General features: G+C 33.8%; 1 protein-coding gene across 2 annotated transcripts in view; it reads left to right on the top strand.

Annotated features, from left to right (window-relative positions):
- Col8a1 (collagen type VIII alpha 1 chain) overlaps window positions 1–14932 on the top strand; it is a 148575-nt gene that overhangs the window by 85553 nt on the left and 48090 nt on the right. For both annotated transcript variants that reach the window (XM_046455383.2, XM_046455382.2), the window contains exon 2: window positions 7286–7405. The gene's annotated coding sequence lies outside the window, so the exon portion shown is untranslated. The remainder of the gene's footprint in view (window positions 1–7285; window positions 7406–14932) is intronic.

Raw genomic sequence — 14932 nt, 5'->3', positions numbered from 1 at the left:
GCATGTCTGTAGATAGCAATTCAGAATAACAGTTCAGATTTTTTTCTATGGGCTTTATAAAAATAGGACTCATTACTGCAGAATCTTGTGATTATACCTGGTTATTGAAGTCCACCCCATAAACTTCTTGCATCCCAGAGTAGAAGGTTTAATTTCCATCCACCCAATCTACTCAATGGAATCATGAGGACATCTCATTCTAGAGGCTTGTATTTCGCCAATCTCAAAAAATGAAATCCTTTTTTCAACCCTTTCAGTGATGAAAGAGAAGTCTTTTTAGTAAAACTTGTTCCTTGTCCAGTAAATAAATCATGCATTCAGCAGCAATACAAATATTGATAGGAGGTAAACATTCTTCATTTCAAAGCAAGAAGCCTGTTAAGTGGTGACATAGCTTAAAAGTATCTGATTTGACAGGGGAATTCTCTTCATCCTTCTGAAAAAAAAATGTTATGCTGTTGTGATTTTGTTTGTGTGTGTTTTTTTTTTCTTTTTCAAAATCAAAGCAATGTACTTAACTCTAATCAGAGCCATCAAAATCTTTCAAAAGGCTCATGTAGTTTATAATTTCTGTCTTAAAAAAAATAATCTCAAGTACTATTGCTTTTGCCCTGCTAAGTTCTGTGTTTCAGAAGTACAAAAAGTGTTTCTTTATAAGGAGTCCAATAAGTATTTATGAAACACCTACCATGTGCCAGGCCAGGTTCTGGTTGCAAAACAAGCAAGTTCCCAGAGTTCAAGAAGGAGTTGAAGGAGGAAGAGTTCATGTTGAGGCAGAATATAAGTGTTATGGTTTGGATATGAGATGTCCCCCCAAAAGTTCCCGCATTATTTCAGGAATATTTAGTGGTAAAATGATTCGATTATGAGAGCTGTAAACAGCCCTTCAATTGTAGTTCAAATGGATTAGCTGGACGGTAACTATACACAAGTGAAGTGGGACTGAAGGAGGCGTGTCACTGGGGCGTGCTCTGGAAGGGTGCATCTTCCCTGAAGCCCCTTCCCCTTTCTCTCTCTGCTTCTTGGCTGCAATAGCTGAGTAGCTTTCCTTCCCCCGTGCCATTCTTCTGTGATATTCTGTCCTACCTTGAGCCCAGAGCAATGGAGTCTGCTGACCATGAACTGAACTGTGAAACTGTGAGCCTAAAATAAACTTTTATAAGATATTTTTGTCACAATAATGAAAGCCTAACACAATAAGTAAATAAGACATATACTTAAGTAAGAAAAATATAACTTCTACTATAGAAGTAAAGAGAATTATATTAAAGAAATATGAAGATGAGTGATTGACTCTAGGTTGGATGATCAAGAAAGAACTTCCTAAGGAAGTGACATTCAAGGTAAGATTTAAAAGGCAAAAATCTCAGCCATGCAGTGTTCTGGGGAAAAAGAATTCCAGAGAGAGGAAGATCAAAGGCCTAAAAGTGGGGACCAACACTATTTCCATAAGAGGGCCAGTATGGCTAGAGGATACAGGACAAGAAGGGGAAGAAAAAAGGTTGGCAGGTAGATGAAGTAAGAATCCTGCGAGGAGAGAAGTTCAGAGTCATTCTATGTGCTGCCAGTAGCCACTGGATGTAAGAGCAGGGATATATAAACTGGAGAATAACCTGATCTGATTTACATTTTTCAAAGCTCACCTTTATCTGCTGTATAGAGAACAAGATGGATGCATATTTATTATAATTGGAACCATTGAAGAATTGTAAGCAAACTCATTTATTTTAGTTTTTGTTTTCAAAAATTCTGACTGTGATATAGGGACTAAATAATGATAGAAAGGGATACACGGAGGGAGGAAGCCAGGTGGAAAAACTTTGAGTGAATTTGGAAAGTAATGTGAATTTGGATACGTAGCTCAAATGGTGTCCTTGGGTGGAAAGAAAAGAGACAAAATTATTGGAAAACTCATGTGTTCATTATTTATAAACACATCCATATAAAACTATTATGCATTATTAGTCATAAATATATAACTTCATTTAATAATCACTATAACAAATGAAATAGGTACTCAGACCCATTTTTCTTGTATGAAAACTAGAAAGTCTCATGATGTTAATTAAATTTGGAAAACCAACTTTCCAAATACTTAACAAAAGTAAATGACAAATCCAAAATTCAATGCTCAGTCTATATGACCATAAAGCCTTCGATTTTTCTACTCTGCTGTGGGGTCCCCAGGTCAGAATTAACAAATAAAATATCTTTAAATTCTAATTCTAAATAATAAAATAATATTCTACAATATAATAGTCTATTTAACATAGTCTATTTAACTGTCTTGATTGACAGACAGTAAGTTTGTTTTTGTATTTTGCTCCCATAAGTAGCACTGTAATAACACCCTATTATTTTATCTTATTTCTGGTTACTTCATGACCTGAATTTCTAAATTCCTAGAATCATCAAGGAAAATAGATATTTTTAAAGGTCTGAATATATAACATTATTTATTTTACAGAAAATTTGCAGTTTACACTCTCACTTAACCCAAACCAAATTAAATAATTTTTTTCTTCTTTGCCAATCTGATGACCAAAATCTTAACTTCATCATTAAATTTTCATTGTCTTCATTACTACTGAGGTTAAATGCTTTCTTACATGCTTATTAGCTTTATTTATTTCTCCTTTTTTAAATTATCTGTTCACTTAAATTCCAACTTTACTATATAGTATTGATGTTTTTCTCTTTTATGAAAAGGATATTAACACTATTTCAACTTTTGCCAATAATTTCTCAGGATGTCTTTTACATTCAAGTTTTTAATTTTTGTAAAAATATACATATAAGAGGGTATGCTTTAGTTACCTTTGCTATATAACAAACCACATCTAAGTTTAGTAGTTTAAAACAACAAAAATTTACTTTACCTCACAATTTTATGGATTGAGAATTCAGGAAGATCTAGGAGCTTTTTTCTGCTCTCATGGCTTACTCACCTGGTAAAATGGCTAATCTCTAGGGCCCCAAATGGTCCTAACACCCTAACAGGGATAGATGGAAACCTGAGCTTTGCTGGTATTGTCAATGGGAGCACTTACATGTGACTTCTCCTGGATGGTGGTTTTAAGGTAGTCAGACTTCTTACTTAGAGTAAGAAGTAAGGGCTCAAAAAACAGCATTACAACAAGGAAGCAGCTTAATGGGCATTTATCACTCAGCTTCAGAAGTTACACTGCCTCCTCCACTGAGCTACATTGGTCAAAGCAGTTATAAGCTCTCCCAGATTCAATGATAAGGAACACAGAGGCGAGTCAAAGAACTCTTGGCCATCTTTAAAAGAAAGAAACAATTCCCCTTCACCTTTCAATTTTGTTCATGGTGATTTTTATATGAAATTTTTTAAGTATTTATATAAATTTATCTCTTTTTTTCCTTTGTGGTTGCTTTCATTGCTTTGTACTTCATTTTTTTAATTTGTTCTAATTAGTTATACATGACTATAGAATGCATTTTGGCACACTGTACACAAATGAAGCATACTTCTCACTCCTCTGGCTGTACATGGTGCAGAGTCACACCAGTCATATAATCATACATATATATAGACTAATAATATCTGTATCATTTCACTGTCCTCCCCTCCCCTTTCTCCCCCCTGCCCAATCCAAAGTTCCTCCATTTTTCCCTACCCCTCCCCCATTATCAATCAGCATCCACTTACTAGAGAAAAGATTCAGCCTTTGGTTTCTTGAGTTTGGCTTATTTCACTTAGCATGCTATTCTCCAGCTCCATCCATTTACCTGTAAATGCCGTAATTTTATTCTTCTTTAAGGCTGAGTAATATTCCCTTGTGTATACATATCACAGTTTCTTTATCCATTCATCTGTTGAAGGGCATCTAGGTTGGTTCTATAATTTATCTATTGTGAATTGAGCTGCTATAAACAATGATGTGGCTGTGTCACTGTAGTATGCTGTTTTAAGTCCTTTGGATATAAACCAAGGAGTGGGATAGCTGGGTCAAAAGAGAGTTCCATTCCCAGTTTTCTGAGGAATATCTATACTGCTTTCCAGAGCAATTGCACCAATTGGCAGTCCCACCAGCAATGTATGAGTGTATCTTTTTCCCCACTTCCTTGTTGACACTTATTATTGCTTGTATTCTTGATAATTGGCTGGAGTGAGATGAAAGCTTAGAATAGTTTTGATTTGCATTTCTCTAATTGCTAGAGATGTTGAACATTTTTTCATGTATTTATTAACAGATTATATTTCTTCTTCTGTGAAGTTTCTATTCAGTTCCTTAGTCCATTTATTGACTGGGTTGTTTGGGTTTTGGTGTTAAGCTTTCATTTGCAAAGTGTCCACAAAAATCAAGGACAATATTCCTTCAACTAATATATTTAAATTCTTCTGACTTTAGATCCTAGATATTGTGGCTTCATTCATTTAACTTAATTTTTAATTTTTTCATCCCTAATTTTTTTATCAATGACACATTTGAAGATTCATCTAATAAATGCAGATTAGACCATTCATTTAATTATGCAATTGCTGTGTGAAGAGGAGGAAATCTAACTAACTAGTTCTTGCTTAGTACTTTGCCACATTTCTGGTTCATCCTTTGAAAAATACTGAGTTGCATATTGCCTGTGCAGCCAGTAGTGTCCTTCAAGTCTTGCAATGATGCTTAGATGTTGAATAATTTGATTCATTTCATAAACAGTGATTGTAGCACTTTTTCCTACAGTGTTATGAATGGTCTAGTTTTTTAAAAAAGAGCGTCATTACATTAATAGCAACCAAAAAATCTTTTATGCGTAATTATTTTGAAGGACATTTTTCTGGATGATAGAGAGGAAAGAACATCTTTTAAACATATGTGTCAAATATTTAATAAATGCTTAACAATATTACTAGTCTCAAGGTTTAAAAATGGCAGCTGAGGTCTCTCTGATTTCCTGTGCTTCCAATGTTGCATTTTAAAAACAATCTACCTCTGTGTGTATCTCTGAAAGTAGTTCAGAGAGAAGTAAATTGCATTAGGTGTATAGCATGCACAAAATAATAATCTTTAGAACTTCTTTTTACTGTGTATATTTCTCCTCTTGTCTTTTTACCATAACCAAAAGGAAATAATAAATTTCAGAAGACAACTTTGGAAAAAATATTATGATCTAATACAATTATTCACAATGAGAGCAGGAGCTGTGTCCAATTTCTTTAATACATTCTATTAGTGAAGCTTTAGTACAAGTACTAAGCATTGTACCTTATACCTGGTGGGTTCTCAAGAAAGATTCATTGAAGAATGGTACATCAAGAGCCACAAAAATATTTATCATCCCATTCCTGATATACAATCAGAATTTGGAGGGTTTCTTTTTCATTGGTATCATTTTCATATCTATTTCTGATTGCAGAATCATACTATGTGAGCAGTGAATGGGAAAAGCCAAGCTTTTGAGTCCCTTTAGTTATAAAACTTCATTACTAGAGATAATCTGAGATCCCATGGCTTTCCAGAAATGGAAGAGTCTCAAATCACCTATGGCTCACCCAAACTTTACTTATGTGTGAATATCCACAAGTTGAGCTAAAGTTCAGAATGCTGCTGGCTCTACCCTTTGGGCCTAAACAAACACCATGCAGGCTCCATAGTGAAGGCCACATGTCAGAATACAAGGGTAGGACTTGACTTTGGGGATACTTCTGTTTTATAGATATTTAGCAGATAGAAGACATCCATTTTTGTGTTGAGTATCAAATACAGAGAAACTCTAGAACATTTCTCTCCAATGTGATAGACACTAGCCACTAGTTCTATAGTTTAGTTAGAATTAATTAAAATTAAAGAAGTGAAATTTCAGTTCTTCAGTCACAGTAGCCACATTTCAAGAGATCAAAAGCAATATGTGACAAGTGACTACCATATTGAACAGTATAAATATAGAAAATTTGCATTATTCCAGAAAGTTTTATTGGACAGTACTACTCTAGAATATGTCACTTATATCACACTACTAAAACTCTAAATTGGATACTCAATTCTGCACTCATTTCTTAATTTAACAAACACTTTCTTTCAAATCTTTTTATTTACCTCAATGTCTAAGGTTGTTCCTGCTTAAATCTGTTTTAAACAATAAATATGAAAATTTCCTAAGCAAGTTTCTGTGAAACACACCAAAAAATAAAAATAAAAATAGGAAATGTCTGTTACTTCACACACAAGTAACTATAACAATATATGTGTAAATTTCTGAAATTCAGTTCAAATAGAGAGAAATCACATAATGTTTCCTAAAAACTCAAGATGATAAAAAATTTATAAAGCATATTCAAGTAGTTAAACGGTATCAAAACTCAAACTAAAACCTAAAAATGTTGCCAAATTAAAGTTCTATCAATTCTGACTTGGTAAATAACTAAGAATAATGTGTAACTCAAATACTATTGTTTAAAAATTTGGTAGAAAATGTATTGCTCAAAAAAGCTCACTTTTTTTACACAAACCTAGCTTTTCTTCCTGAAGTATTACTTCCTCATACATGTACTTCCTGTATAACAAAAGTCCAAATATTTTATAAAATTATCTCAAATCTATATTAATGAGAATTGAATTAGTGAAGCTTTAGTACATAAAAAGATATGCAATACATTGTCTATTTGGACAAAAACTATATATAACCTATGTATCAGTCAGCTTGCTATACTGTATCAAAAAAAAAAAAAACAGTAATAATCAACTTAAAAAGAGGAAACATTTTATTTTAGTTCATGGCTTCAGAGCTTTCCGTCCATGGTCATTTGACCTTGTTATTTTGGGCCAGTGGCAGCACAGTGCATCATGGCAGAAGTGAGTGGCAGAGGAGGCTGCTCACCAACCTCATGGCAGCAAGGAAGCTAGAGAGAGAGAAAGGAGGGGCCTGGGTTCCAATATCCCCTTCAAGAGCATGCCTCACAATGACCTCACTTCCTTCCACTAGGCCTTACCTGCTAAATGTTCCACTTCCCAATAGCCCCACAGCCTTGACTCAACTGGGGTACATTCTGGATCCAAACTATAGCAATATATGTACAGAAAATAAATAAATGCATACTTGGTTACACAGAAATGAAAAATATACACTCCTATTCAGCATAAAAGTATCTCTCTTATATCCTAAACGCACACTTAAATTTTTGATATATAATAGCATTTTTAATGAAGTACGTATTTATACATTCTTATCATGTAATTTTTCCTATGATCCCAGAAACTTTGATAGTAATTCTGCCTTTTATTGTCTTTCCAACTGAGTAAAAAGAGTCCTCTCTTTTCTACTTTAGAAGCTGTTCTAGAAGTAGAGGAGCATCGGGCAAAGAGACAGAAGCCAGCCCCAGGAGTGCCACAGCAAGGCATAAGCAGGGACTTTGGTCCTCGATTCCACAGGCCAGCCAAGTCTAAATGTAAGTGTGGGGGCTGGAGCCCAGCCTTGGGGTGGTCCACTGGTGAAGCAGCCAATCTCTGTCCAGAAGCATACTGGCATTTGACAGACAGGTGTCCAGCCTTCCTAGACATTCTATCTCCCATCCTATCTACACCTCTACAAAAGCCTCAGACCATAGCTACTAATATCAGGTTTTTAAATCCCCTATAGTAAAATTCTGTGCAGAGTGTGATCCTCGCTGATTTTTAAGTCCAGGCATGTTGAAATTGAGTCTTAAAATAATCATTTCCATAGGACCTGACTAGGTATCCAAGTGTTCACCAGATGCTAGCAGCTAGAATTTGCAAAGGAAAATTGCTAACTTAAGCTTCTTTTCATGATTCAGCAGAGGATTTTAAGTAATAAAAGATCTGGAGATTTGTTAAATAAATAATTCCAGTGCAAATGGGAAAATTAAAATAATCTTATCATCTCCCAGACATGTCTATATGTATTTTTCTACCATTATCATATTTCTCTTAATTGGGCCAATTTTTTTCCGGCTGATATTTTATAGTTTTAAGTTATGAGCTATAATGAACAAATGATTCCTTTCAGATGACTGAAGTGATATGTACTAAATTTTCCTAGAGACAATCTAGGATGTATGAAACAGAGAATGATATAACAAGTATGGCTTTATTCACATGTGATATTGAATATATGCACAGTGAAAAATAATAACAGCATGCCAGAATCTCTTTTATGCCTTAATTGATGTCTCAGTAAAAGCAATAAAAATATAAAGTACATCATTAACTTTTGAACTTTGATGGAAAAAAAAAAACCACAACATACCATCCATTTCTGACAAGTAGACATTATCTCATAGTATCCACAGCCATCCTATGCTTATTACTATTGCCTGCTCCTAAGTGTGACTTTTGGACACACGGCTCAATATTTCCTAATATATAATAGTACAATGGCTTTTATAGTCCATTTAATCTTATTTCATTATTGAAGGAATGAATTGCTAAGATTCCTCAGATTCTTGTGTTCTTGCTGAGAGTGCACCTGAACAAGACAAGCATAGCATCTAGCCCAACTAATGCCACATGGCCACATCCTGTCTAGAGTGAATCCACTCAGAGCTCCTAGAGAAATGTGAATATATTAATGATTTTATAAAGGCATTACATTTTTAATATAGGTACCACCAATTATCTTGGCAGGATTCCATCAGAGCTAGATGTTCTCCAAATGAAATATTTATAATACAGGACCATTAAATTTAAAAAAAAATACATGCTTATTTAAGCAACAGGTCGTAGAACTCAAGCTGATCTAGGATTTTGAAGAAGCTGGTGAAAGATACAGGACATGGATTACTTTCTTAATGTCAGGATAAGGCTCTGAACTCAATCCAAAGAAATTATTGTAATTGTTGCAACCATGACAGGCTCAGCTTCTGGATTTCTTGTAACAAAATCTTGCTGCCAAGGGCATTGATGGGCTCACCCAGTAAAAAATTACTATAATAATGTTAAACTAAATCATAAAAATGCAGAAGGTGGTTATTACAAGGCAGAGGAGAGGAATTGCTTGTAAAGTTATGGTGGAAATATCAAAAATGCATTTTATTGGACTTTTAAAAAATTAAGCTCTTTGTTTTTAAACTAAGGTGCAAAAGCAATAAAATGTAAATGTTTCTCAATAAATGATTTTATTCAATAGTCAACAGCAATGATTCAGCAGGTGAAAATAAAAATTATGTTCCTTCAACCTGGTCATCAATTCTGACAGGCTTGAAGTTTGTATATGATAGTTGTCTGATGAAAATAACCTGCTGAAAATTATTTTAAAGAATTTTCATTGAAAAAATAATAATTAAAAAAAAAGAATAATTAACTTTTTAAATATGTCTTTTTCTCTGTGAAAATAAACATGGGTTATGTTTATTTTCATGTGGTATAAGACTCTAAATATTTTATTTCATTCTTAAGTTCTATGAAGTTCACTTGACACAAATGTATACAATGATCAAAAAATTCAAATATGAATACCATAATAGGCATCCAGTTAAGGAGATGAAAACAAATCCCAACTAATCCTCCATGTACCCTCTAAAAGTACAGAATGTAATGTTAAGTAATCTAGAATTGAGTAATTGAGAAATCTAGAATTTCCTTTCTGATCATCTTTCTACCTTCCTAAAATATAGATCCCTCATGCACCTAGCATAGACATTTTGGTAGACAGATTTCATATTGTCCTCAAGTTAAATCACATGTATGTGTGACAATTATCATAGAAACAAACTTTCTTTGATCATTAAAATATCTAATGTACCATACACACAGGAAGCACTATGTATGGGTTGAACTGACTTATTCCCAGTTGTATTCAACACTAATGTGTCTCTTGGATTCACACTAGAGAGGTAGTGTCTCACACATGGGAATTAATGAGCTACATCTGTAACCAAAAATATCTATGGAAAACCTGCTGAATTGATCCATATCTGTTTTATTAATCAAGCCCACTATGGAAGGGCTTTCTTGTGGCTGTACTATATTTTGGAGATAAATAGAGTAGGGAAACCACAGTTCAATTTAAAAGTTGTTTGAAGCTTTGAAGAACATGAATTTTTATATTATATGACAGCAATAAACTCCAATCCTTGATGGCTGTAATTCTGAGTATATAAGTATATAAATATCCTGTATGTATAATTTTACTATAGAACATGACATTTGCCAAAAAAGACCCTAACTGTTCAATATGGAATTCACTTCTTACTGCCATTCTCTTTTTTTCTTTTTTTTAATAAAATGACTTTTTTCAAAGTTAAAAACTATATAAGTCATTTGGTATGAATAGCCTTTAACTGAAGCAGATGGCTAGAAGTCAGAATCCTAGATTCTATCCTTGATTCTCCCACCAACTTGGAATGTGGCCTTGGGCAAGACATTATGGCAAATCTACAATAAAAGAGGTAATAATGTCTTACATGTGTATGGTGCTGTATGATCTAATGGAACACTTTTATATACAATTTCTTATTTATTCTCCCCACCCCCAGCCTCCTGAGAGGAGTGTGGTAGTTATTAACCATTCTCAATATAAAGACTAGAAATTTAGACCCAGAGAAACTCAATCACTCTTTCATAGTTTTATCAATATCAAACATCACAGAGCCAGGCGCAGAACATTCTAAGACTCCAGCCTGATCTTTGTCTTTCCTCCAACACATTATCACTCTCTGGTGCCTCTTATCTTGGCAAAATAGAAATGAGTACAGTGGCACTCTTCAGTATGGTGGTCACTGGCCACACAACCTTATGAAGTACTTGAAATGTGGCCAGTCCCCATTGAAATGTGTTATGAATATAAACTATATGCCAAACTTCTGAGACTTGGAATGAAAAAAAAATGTAAAATACCTTGTTAATACTTTTTATATTGATCGCATGTTAAATGATAATAGTCTCAAAATCCTGAGTTAAATAAAATTAATAAATATAAATTAATACATTAATAAACATAATTAAGTAAGATTAATTTCACCTCTCTTTTCATTTTTTAATGCAGCTACGAGAAAACATAAAGTTATATATGCGACTCCTGTTATGTTCTTATGGGTAGTGCTGGTGTAGAGGATTCCATTGTTCAGTGCTTGTGATACTGAATTCATATTATTGGACTTGTTTATGAACCTGTCTTGATGCAGCTGATAAAAATTTTCTGAGATTCTATCAGAGTAGGATATAAACTAGCCACAGTGATTCAGCCATTTTAATCCATCTTCCACATGCAGAGAAAAAGTCAGGCTTCATCCTTTGATGCTTCTAATTGCTCATTCATTAAAAAGGTTCATTTTATACTTGCTGAATGCTTGAAGGGCTCAGAAGTAAAAATGCCAGGGAAAGAATTATAAATTATATTTATGACTGTATAGCACTGCTTATTTTAAAATATGATCCCAATAAATATTTCGAGTGAATAAGATATTGGACTATTAGGTTAATATTGGAAATGTAAAGTAATGATTATACATAATTGTTATCTAACAAATTTTATTCTCCCTACCAAGTTGTTATTTCATATATAATCTCAGAAGTAGCTTATTTCTGTTTGAAAAATCTGAAAGTCCTTAGAAAAAAAAAATACGTTCTTATTTTTAAAATAATATACAGATAGATAGAAAGAAACAGCCCAAAGTACTAAAAGCTAACATTGATGTAACATTTACTATGGGTTCAAGCACTGTGCTAAAAAATTAGACTAAAATTATGTCACATAACCTTCATAGGGCTTTGAAAATTAGCCCCATGGATCAGAAACAAAAACTCTTAACCATTACTGCTTCTTACTCCTATTTGCTATTTGAAATCACAATGCAACATACATTGATAATATTAGAATATTTGGAATTGATTCCCTTTTATTCATTTCAGCTCCACAAGGGTTTACAGAGAATATACAATGGATCAGGGACAGTTTTAGACACTGAGGGAGCGTTGAGTAATAAAATCGGAACTCTTGTCTAAGAATACATAAGTTGGTAGACTTGTGAACACGTTTTTTGAAAAATGTGTACTGACAACAGTTAATTAAGGGTGGGTTGCTATTTACATTCTAAAGGGCTTTTTTTGTTACAAAATAAATCTTTCTAGTACGATTTCCTAATGTGTTAAAACTTACCTATTGTTTATAAAGCAAAGGTCTAGTATAAAAAATGAATACGTAACATGAATTTCAGTACTTTGCTTTCCTCTCTGTTATACCCATTTGGAAGAAAGTAGACTGAAACCACCCTAAATATTTTCTGGAAAGAGTAAGTGTGAAAACAATGGGAACATAAATCAGAATGGCACTAAAAATTTCAAAATAATGAAACTTAAAAAGCTTTATACAATAATGAATAGGCAGAGCTCAAATCTTACTGCTCACCATTCCCTCAGTGTCTTCATCTTTTAAAATGACGTGTAAATGCTATATATTAATGTTTAAAAGAAGATTTCAAAATAGTGTATGTTTCCAATTTCTTAATGATCATGCTTACCTAAAACCAAGTAAGAAGAAAAATATTAACAATATCCAACTCTGAGGGGCAGAATTTTAGGTAGTTCTATGTTCTTATTTATCTTTTCTGTGAAATTTTCAAAATGGACATACATTATTCTTATAATAGATAAATTGAAAAATCATTGTAATTGACTTCAACAATGATTGTAAATGAGAAACACAATAATTGGGGGTGAAAAACATTAAATGCAAATTTTGTTTTCAATCACAAAAATTTTTATAGTAGTAGCAATATGTTTTGTAGATTCTTCTTTCAGGAAGTATTGCCCTTCCTTTGATTCAACTTCTCTAAATAAGGAAGGTGAAAATTGCTTTGAGTTTCAGATTTTCTTGAGAAAGCAGTGTGAATCTCAGCTACCAGCACAAGTGTAAAGATCAAGGTTGTAACATGAGCTCATAAAGCTGAAAGTTGTTATTGTAGCAATCAGAAAACAGAGTATGTATAGGACACCTCTCCCCACCTTAAAACAAGCTGGCTCTCATTCATTTCTAGTGTGTAAAATGTGGAAATATATTCTACACCTTTGGGGTGGATAAGGTATTAACGACCCTGAAAAGTAAAATATAAAGTTATTTTAGAAATTGTAGTGAAAAATTCATGGAGGAATATTTGGTCTGATAACTTCTCTTACGAAAACATTAAAATTTCACTACAAAGAAAACTCAGAAATGAGTTCTTTGTACCATTTAATCTTATTAAATCATCAATCCACAGACCATTAGAGATGAAAGGGGCCTTCTAGATTATTTTATCCAATACCAATATTTTGCAGATGCAAAACTATTGGAGCAGAAAAATGATTTTCTCAGGAAAAAGTAAAATCACTCAAAAATATCCCAAAGAATCCGGGAACATCTGGAAGCTTATTTAGGAAGAACTAGGCACAGTATTTCGAATCCTACCAGAACTTTAATTACAACTTTAATTTTCAGTTTGTTTGTGGGCACTCCTGTGCAATGAATGGAAGTTGCTAATGTTGCCAATGAAAAGCACAGTCATACTGAACACTGGAAAGTAAAAACCAAAAATATATCAAAGCCTGCGATTTCAGACCAGGTCACTCACCCATTACTCAGCTTCCTTTCCTCAGTGAGTCAAATAATTGAAATGTACTTTCTTTGCCACTTTTCAAACAAAGTCACCTATTATGAGAAATTGGCTACTTCCAACGTTGCCAATAGACAGAAGAATAATAGAACATTCTATTCCTTGAGTTTATAATAAGGACACCAAAAATCTCATGAATTTAAGTACTGATGAAAAATATACTTCTAATAAAATTTTTTATTAAGAACATATTTCTTGTCCTCCACAAACACATACCCACTTCACATTACAGATATCATCATGAAAGAAATATATATATATATTTTTTTGGTACCAGGGATTGAACCAATGAGTGATTAACTACTGAGCCACAACCCCCGCCCTTTTTTATATTTTATTAGAGAGAGGGTCTCACTGAGTTGCTTAGGGCCTTGCTGAATTGCTTAGGACATTGCTAAGTTGCTGAGGCTGGGTTTGAACTCCTACCTCAGCCTCCTGAACCACTGAGATTACAGGCGTATGCCACCACAGCCATCAAGAAGTAAATATTAAAACTGGTTTTCTAGGTTCAATGTCAGTCTAAGAAATGGAAGTGGTAACACTTGATTTTAAGGAAAACAGAACAGCATTTGCATGTCCATTGTCCTCTGTAAAATGAGCATAAGCATAGACTCTTGCGAAGTTATTGAAGAATTAAATCATTTAATAATACATGAAAAATGCTAAGAATGGTGCTTGAACACATAGTAAACATTCAATAACTGCCAACTAGTAGTAGCAGTAATAGTATTTACAACATAATTTCTCCGTGACATCCTTCTGAAACAAAACTTGTGATTCCCCACAAGTGTGTTTCATGGCTCCAAATACATGCTGGTCCTTCATTCCAAATGTTCTTTCCTTGTTTCTCCAGCTGATGAACTCCTAGTCACACCCAAGGTTCAGTTCTGAAATTTCCTGCTCTTACCTGTCTTTCCTAATCCCAAGGCTCTCTACATATACCCCTCTCTTACAAACTTGAGATGACTTTCTTTACTTGATTCCCCCTCACTCCCACCACACACATTTGCATACACACAAATGCATGCACACACACACATGTATGGACACAGCATATGCACACACGTATATACAGGTTCATGCACACATAGGTGTGCTCACACATATACATACACACACATATGCACACACAGGCATGTGTACACACTGGACCTCAGAGAATACATCATAATTAGTTTTATTTTCTCATGATATGTTTATTGAAATGAATGAACAAATGCTTATATAAATAAATATTAAAGTGGTTTTTTGTCTACCATCAGAATGAGATGTGTACCCAAAGGTCTCAGTTTAGAGGAGGAAGCTGGAGGGAAAAGAACAGAGTGGGAGGAGCTGGGACATGCAGTCTAGCTGCCCAGGAATCCAGGT

This window comes from Marmota monax, unplaced genomic scaffold (genome assembly GCF_021218885.2).
Source record: "Marmota monax isolate L192 unplaced genomic scaffold, Marmota_monax_Labrador192_F-V1.1 WCK01_AAM20220418_F8-fsc00053, whole genome shotgun sequence".
NCBI lineage: Eukaryota > Metazoa > Chordata > Mammalia > Rodentia > Sciuridae > Marmota > Marmota monax.
The sequence above is the reverse complement of the archived record's forward strand: the minus strand, read 5'-3'. Positions and strand labels throughout refer to the sequence as shown.